Source organism: Myotis brandtii, unplaced genomic scaffold (assembly GCF_000412655.1).
Source record: "Myotis brandtii unplaced genomic scaffold, ASM41265v1 scaffold479, whole genome shotgun sequence".
NCBI lineage: Eukaryota > Metazoa > Chordata > Mammalia > Chiroptera > Vespertilionidae > Myotis > Myotis brandtii.
The window spans coordinates 2,517,180-2,524,592 of record NW_005368305.1 but is presented as its reverse complement, the minus strand read 5'-3'; the positions used below and the strand labels follow the sequence as shown (position 1 = coordinate 2,524,592).

At 41.7% G+C, this 7,413-nt stretch overlaps 1 protein-coding gene across 1 annotated transcript in view; it reads right to left on the bottom strand.

Moving 5' to 3' along the window:
• Positions 1–7,407, bottom strand: part of LRFN5 (leucine rich repeat and fibronectin type III domain containing 5) — a 349,319-nt gene extending 341,912 nt beyond the window's left edge. Inside the window, exons 1-2 of the mRNA XM_014547551.1 lie at positions 6,568–7,407; positions 5,931–6,079 (exon numbers count right to left, since the gene is read on the bottom strand). The gene's annotated coding sequence lies outside the window, so the exon portion shown is untranslated. The remainder of the gene's footprint in view (positions 1–5,930; positions 6,080–6,567) is intronic.
• Positions 7,408–7,413: the final 6 nt, after the last annotated feature.

Below are 7,413 nucleotides of genomic sequence, written 5' to 3'. Positions count from 1 at the left end.
TGCACAAAATTTGTGCAAGAGTAGGCCTTCCATCCCCTGACTGCCAGACTGCCAGCACTGGTCCCTCTGGCACTCGGAACCTGCGCTTCCCTCACAGCAGCCCTCGCTTCATCTGGAAAGTCGTCTGGAAGGACGTCCAGTCTAATGAGCATATTATGCTTTTATTATTATAGATAGATTGCTAATGATGAGATGATAGCAACTAAGTGTGTCTTTTATTATTAGCTTTATTTTAGAGGTGAGGACACCAAGGCTCAGAGAGGTTATAAGACTTGCTCAAGATTACACAGGCCTGAGACACAGGTTTGTGAAATCCCCAAGTTCATGCTTCTAAGCACTGCATACACCATCCTCCACAAAACACAGTTACAATTTTTTGATTTCCTCTCTCTCCTACTACAAACATAAAATATCAAAATATAATTGAAAATATCAGTTACTTTCAAGTATATGCATTTGTTTATATGTTTCATATTACTAAGAAAACAAGTTCCTTGAGGTCAGGATCCAATGTCTAGTTATATGTTTTTAAAGTGCCTAATATTTGAACAATCAAAACATGGCAAGTACTCTCCATAATTCTTATAAATAACCCTAAATTCCCAGTGTCAAGGTAGGCACATTTCTATTAAATGAGGCATTTCATTTCAAACGAAAATATCTGTGAATATTAGTGATATAATTATCTTTCCCCATGTAGAATAAAGCATATATACTACTCAATGCTATGTTCAATGTTGCCATGTAAATTATATGAATTTTAATGTTCCTATACACTAATAAGACAAGTGCACATAAATCATCTCATAACCTCATTTTACACCATGAGAAAAAAAATAACAAAAAGTGTTAATTACTGAGAAATATATACCACAGCCTGTTCTTCCAAAGAAAATAGAGAAAGTTCGTTTTCATGGTTACAGAATTGATATGCTCCCACTAGCAAATCACTTTAATGCAAGCATCCTATAACTTTGGAAGTGACACTACTAAGATTCATGAAAACCTACTTCTGGACAGGAAATGAGAAGTCTACATGGGGAATGGAATCCAGGGAGAAACTGTTGTGTGCCCTGGACTCTTCAGCATTTCCTCAAAGGAACTGTGCAAGCAAAGTGAAAATACAGTAACTTAAACAACACTGTTTTGGCTTCTATCCCTGATAAAATATAGTGGTTCTAATTGAGTATATATTGCTCTAATTAGTGTTTTCTTTCATTCTTTTTCTAAGAATTAAGGAACTGTTCCCAGAGTTGGGAAAAAATGATCCTGTAACTTTATGTATCTTATTACTTCTTTTAGAACCTTTTTTGTTAAATCTAAAATTGATGCATTATTGAATGGAAATTCTGCAATTATTCTTCACAAGGATTATAATAACACCAATTTCAAAATATTTCATTGGGAGTTTTTTAAAATAATGAATTAGATATATTCAACCACAAAGAAAAGAAGAGCAAAAAATTTACGACTAAACAGATTTCTTTCATAAAAATATTTTTGAGGAAGACCCAAATTAATCAATTGACATTTTCCTCTCAAAGTGACCAAGTTTGTAACTTCAATAATCAAAGCAAATTTCCTAGAAATCTTACAAAAAATAGTTTGTAGTTTTAATAAGAAAGCCTTTTCATATGATTTATTTGGTATCAGTAAAATGATAGTTCATTTATAAAACTATGTAACTCCACTGTAATATTCTATCACTTGTTAACCATCTTAATAATTAGTATTAAATCATGTCATAGTTCATTTAGTAGCACTCTATCAGAACAGTATCTATTAGGATAATCTGATATAAAAGTTTCAATATAGCATTAACTATCTCTGCATTAAATCCTTATATTTCTATCTCTTTTTATACTTATATAAATTTGGGGTTTTCATAATTACTTACAATTTATGTTAATAGAGCATAATAAAAATGGTTTGCCTCTAACCAGAATAGCTTCAATACTTAAAAACACAGTACTTCCTAATTTCACCATACACACACCATGCCATGAAATTATTCTGCCTTAGGTTTTAAATAGTCCTCAATGATTAAAGGATGCCACAGGAATAAAAAGGTGGCCTGTAGAAATATTATGTGTAGTCTCACTCTCTAAATTTACTGAACAAGGCAAAAATATACACGTGTGTCAATGGAATTATTTAGCAAAATTCCCTGTTAGTCAGTTGTCCTAGGAGGTCACAATCACATGTATTTAAAAGCCTAAATTTATATCTTTATACTTCAATGAAACATGGAACTTATAACAGATTATATCATACACAAAACTCTGAAAGTATTGGCAATATATTACATTTCTGGGTAAAGAGGAAATTAAAACCACTGGAATTAGTGAATAGATTAGCCAGTTAAGCCTTTAGAAAATTTCAAGTAGCCTGCTTCCTCCAACTCCAAAATTGGCGCACGCAAGTGCGCACACACACACAACGTATTAGCAATGTTTATTGTAAATATCTCCTAACATAACTGAATACTCATGAGCTATTATGTAGTAGTTTTATGTAGAAGCAGGAACCTTGGTTGATATCTGCAAGCATCTCATCCCAACCACATAAGAACACAGCAATAGTATCAGCAGAAAGCAAGATCCTAATTTCACCAGCTAGAAAACTCAGCAAAACTATGAAGCCAAAAGTGCTTCAAAAGCAGCAAGAGGAAACAGAGCACTGGTTTAAATGGACCAAGGAACTGTTGGTCATTAACGAAAAGATAAAAAGCAGATATAACATATGATGGTCATTTACATAAAATACCATAACAAGATACTGCTTTACACTAATACATTTAATGATAGAGGAGACAAAAATAATAGAAGAGGGGAAAAGGGTGGGGCACTTTTCCCCTCAAATGATCACAGTTGTTGCCATCCCTCTTGAGAAAAAAAAAGAAAGAAAATCACCTCTGTCTGGTATCTGTCAGATATATCCTGATGAACCCATCCCAAAACACATAAGCACAGAAATCTCACATTTCAAAAATGAGGTGTGTGTGTGTTCCTATATGTATATATCACATGCCTGTGGGAGAAAAAGACATGTGTGAAACACAGAAGATTGGTGTTGCTCAAGGTCATTCCCTTCTTGAAAAAAGAAACGGGAAAATGACTAAAAGAAATGGTCTGGGGGACAGAAGTCAAATGACAACTTCTTTCCACCTGTCTATATGCTCACATTGGTTCCCCTGGGTGTCCTGGCTTTCTTATTACTCTGCCCCTCTTAATAGGGACCATAAGAGGGCTTACTAAAAAGGAAGATTTTGCTGAGAAATTTCCTATCAATACCTGTCAGTCTTAACCTGCTAAAGAGCCAGGCCAGCTCTAAGTACAAATGCTTAACAAGCACAGTGGACTCAGATCTCCAAATTGGTTTGCACAGTTCTGTCTCTCCAGACAGGAAAAGCAAAGAGAGGCAGAAATGTCCATTTTTTTTAGGAACTTCTATACGTGAAACTCTGTGCTAGCAGGTGTTTATGGTTATGACATTTCACCTAAACCCCTGAGGATGAGGGTAGAAGGACAAGACTTGACCTACAATTCACTAAATCCTTAGCTCCTTAGTGAGAAAAGGCCAAAAAAAAAGTGAAATGAAGAAGGAAAAGATTATTTCATTATTTTCCCAAGTACTTATGTGCTCCACCAGCAGTCCTTCTTTCTTGGGCACACTCTAAACAGGTATGCCTTATTTGTTAACAAATATTACAAATGATATAGCTTCTGTTGTAATAATATTCTGGAGAAATTTGGGGGACAAAGAGGTGTCCTTGTCAGATTTGTAGTGTACAGAAGTCAGTTTTCTGTCTAGGATTTTCTGAGTGATGGGAGAAATGCCAATAAATTCATTAAAAGAGAAAAAAATCACTTATTTTTTTCCAAATTCCCAAGAATTTTTTAGTTTTATGCAGGCAGTACCTTGAGTCTTCAGAAGGTAGAGTGGGGACCTGTTTTTCTGTTAAGTCTGAGTTACCCTCTATATCCTTTCTTGGTTCTCCCTGAGCTTGAAGTTAAGAGCAAATCTGTCTTTAAAGTGGCCCTATCTCCTTCATCTTTACTGGGCCTGGGGTGAAGGGGATGGTGTAGTAGTCTTTCCATTAGTATTCCAACTGAGGGTAAAGCAGGTGTATAAATGAGCTTGATTCAATCCAGAGGATGTGAGGGGAGAGAAGAAACAAATGGAAGTATAAGAAAAAGCACTTAGTTTCAGGTTTTGAATCCTGAGAAATCCTATTTGAATATCAAGGCATATTTGCAGCAAGCTTTTATTCTGTTCTTGAATATTCATTCACAAGGGGATGAGGGTTGCAGGCCCAGGACATCAAAGCCCTCCATGCCTCTTTACCTCCTTCTCATATCCAGGGAGCCACCTCAGCAAAGATGTGCCCGCTCTGCCAGGGGGCCCGCTGAGCTCTCCTGCCCCGCCCCAAGAAAGTGTCAAGGAGGGCCTGGCAGCTGCAGTGGAGGAGCCCAGCCCCCAAGCCGGCTGCATACATGGCTTTGTAGCACCACCAGCCTGCGAGGTCTGCAGCAGCAGCCGAGCCCAGACTCCAAAGGAGTCCAGGACATCGAGCGAGAGGAGCAAGCTAGTGGCCAGCTTGTAGTCTGCAAATGCCATCATATGGATATCTATCAAAATGCAGCTGGAAGAGGAATAGCAGGCAGTGCCCCTACACTCTTCTAAGCGGCTTCAGCAAAGAGAAACCCTGGTAGCAGTCCCAGCCACTGTCCCCTAGAGCAGGGCGCCCTGTGCTGGGCCTGGCCAAACCCTCTGCTGGGTGCAGCCATCCAGCAGCGCTGGGAGGCTGGAGACAGACGAGCACTCCTCCGCTGAATTATTCAGACCACCTCCACGATGGAATGAAATATTGATGAGACTACTTTGGAAGTGCTCTGTCTTGCTAATCCTAATGCCCTGAGAAGGGAGTGGATTTTTTTTTTTTGGTAGGGGACAAGGAGGTGATGGAAAAAAGGAATGAGGAATAGGGTGCTTTGGAAGTTCACTAAATTTGCTCTACCTCAGCTGGCCATGGGAATCTCCATTTTAACATTCAGACCCAATACGTTAATTAGGCAGTCACAATTACACCCTACTCCTTGTAAATCAAGAATTTACAAAATTACATGCTTTACAGACACACACACACACACACACACACACACAAACTACTGCACACAAGCCCCTCTCCACAACTGAGACAATACAGCTGGGGTGGTGTTGAGGTGGTGGTTATGGTTTTAGCCTGGCTCCTCTAGATATACAAATGACTTCTTTCATGGATCTATTTTGGTACATTGAAAGCAACCCTCACAATTAAAAACCATATCTCAATACACACACACACAACAACAACAACAACAATGAATTTCCTTCCACGCAAAGACAAAGCAAGTTCCAAAAAACTCCATTTGGGATTAAAGTCTCCAGATGTGTAATTTACAACTACTAAAGGATCTGGCAAGCTCTGCCACGATACGGAAAGAAAATCAACCTGGCACCAGGAGTAGGGAAGGGTCAACAATTATCCTGGCCTGAAATAATGGGTGGAAACCAAGCACCCTCTTGCACTCCACAATCTGGGGAGGGCTGGATACCAAATGGTCCCTGACAACCATAACCTGAAGGAAACACTGGATTTTAACCTCTGGCATTTTCAGATAGGTTCACCAAGCCCAGTGTTCCAAAAACATCTGCTACGGCGGAGTGTATCCATATTCCCTTAGCTTTCACTGCTAGATTAAGTGCTCAGGTATAGATTTATAGCCCGCCTACTAGAATTATATTGCAACATCAGGGAACGCCCTTGGATACCCAGCTGCTAATAATTTTCAAAACATTAATAAGTAAAGTAGCCTGCAATGCAGATAAGACACTAGAAACAAGATCATAAGGAAACTGGGTGAGGCAAGTAGTCTTTTGCTTGTTACCTGGTGCCTCTAGAGGAAAAGAAGGTAGTAGGAGGACTTTCTGCCCGCAGGTACGATTCCGGCAAGGTGGCTCCAGGTGGCTTTCACAGTCCGACGCGGGTCTCTCTCCTCACTTCGGCTGCCCTTTGCCATAGCTCAGCACCTGCATCCTAGGGAGTCCGAGAGATGGCTTCTGCCACTGATGCCGCTGCCTGCAGGTCGCGCTGGGTGGGGAATCCGCGGCGATCGCCCCATGAAACCCACGTTTCTGCGCCCAGGGAGCGGGCAGAGACAGGGCGGCCGCTCACGCACACTCAGACACACACACTCAGAAGCACACACACACTCGCACCAAGGCGCGCGCGCACTCGCATTCACACTAGCACGCACACCCAGCACAACACGGGGAGGAGGCAACAAGGAGGGGACGGGCCCTTCTCACGATCGGCTTGGATGCCCACCGGACCAAGGGCAGCAGAGAGAGTGGTCTGGCATAGCCATCGCCGGTAGATCATGTTTCCTTCAAGTTCTCCTCCAACCCAAATCCACATAATTCAAGAGCTGGTGACATTTTGACGGGGAGGAGAGAGCCGAGGAAAGAAAGGTTGAGGAGGAGCCGGGGATTTTGTTAAGCAGTTTTAAAAGCTATCCTTGTTACCTTGTTTGAACAGAATTCAGAACCAGCAGGGAAGGGCTAAACTTTTGGCTTCAAATGATGGGGTCCAAAACGTAAATATCCTTCTGGCCAAGACAGGAAGGTCTGGATGCACAAAAACAAGAGGGCTGTGGGACCCTCTGTTGACCTTGTGATGTACCTGGAAGCAGGTTAATACCGGCGCTTTCCAAGCCTCTGGGTAAAAAGATCCACACACATAGGTCCACAGCCAAGTAGCCGCTCCGAATCCAGCAGAGAAAATGGGTCTGAGAGTCCTCCGCCCTCGAGAACCTGAGCACGGAGGGCAAGCCGAGTTAACACATTTGCTTCTGGGCAGTTGGATAAAAGACAGTCAAATGCATCAGATAGGCGCGCACGCGCGCGCGCACACACACACGTAGCTGGAGAACAGCTTACAAAAAATAAATGCCAAGATGACTTCGAAAGGCAGGAAAAAAAATCCAGAATCCTTCGGAAAACAATGGAAGGACCCGCTGGAAGGTTATGAAAATCTTCCCAGATCTTTCATTGTTTCTTTCTGGTATGAGTGTGTGCGTATTTCCAGAAGGTTTCGTTTATCGGCCCCACCCCCGTCCAGTTGCGCTTTTTACTCCAGATGTAAACCGATCTTACAAAATGGATTATGTGGGTGGGTTGTGCTCATAGCCCAGAGCTCCGAAAAGTCAAGAATCCTAAGAGAACCGCGAGCTGCGAAGCCCTTCACATCCTCCAGGGAGAAGGAAAAACACGCAGGAACACAGGCACACTCGTGCGCACGCACACACAGTCCTCGATTCCGGCTGCTCTGCACACGCTCACCGCCTCCCTGCGCGCCCGCGCCGCTGCACA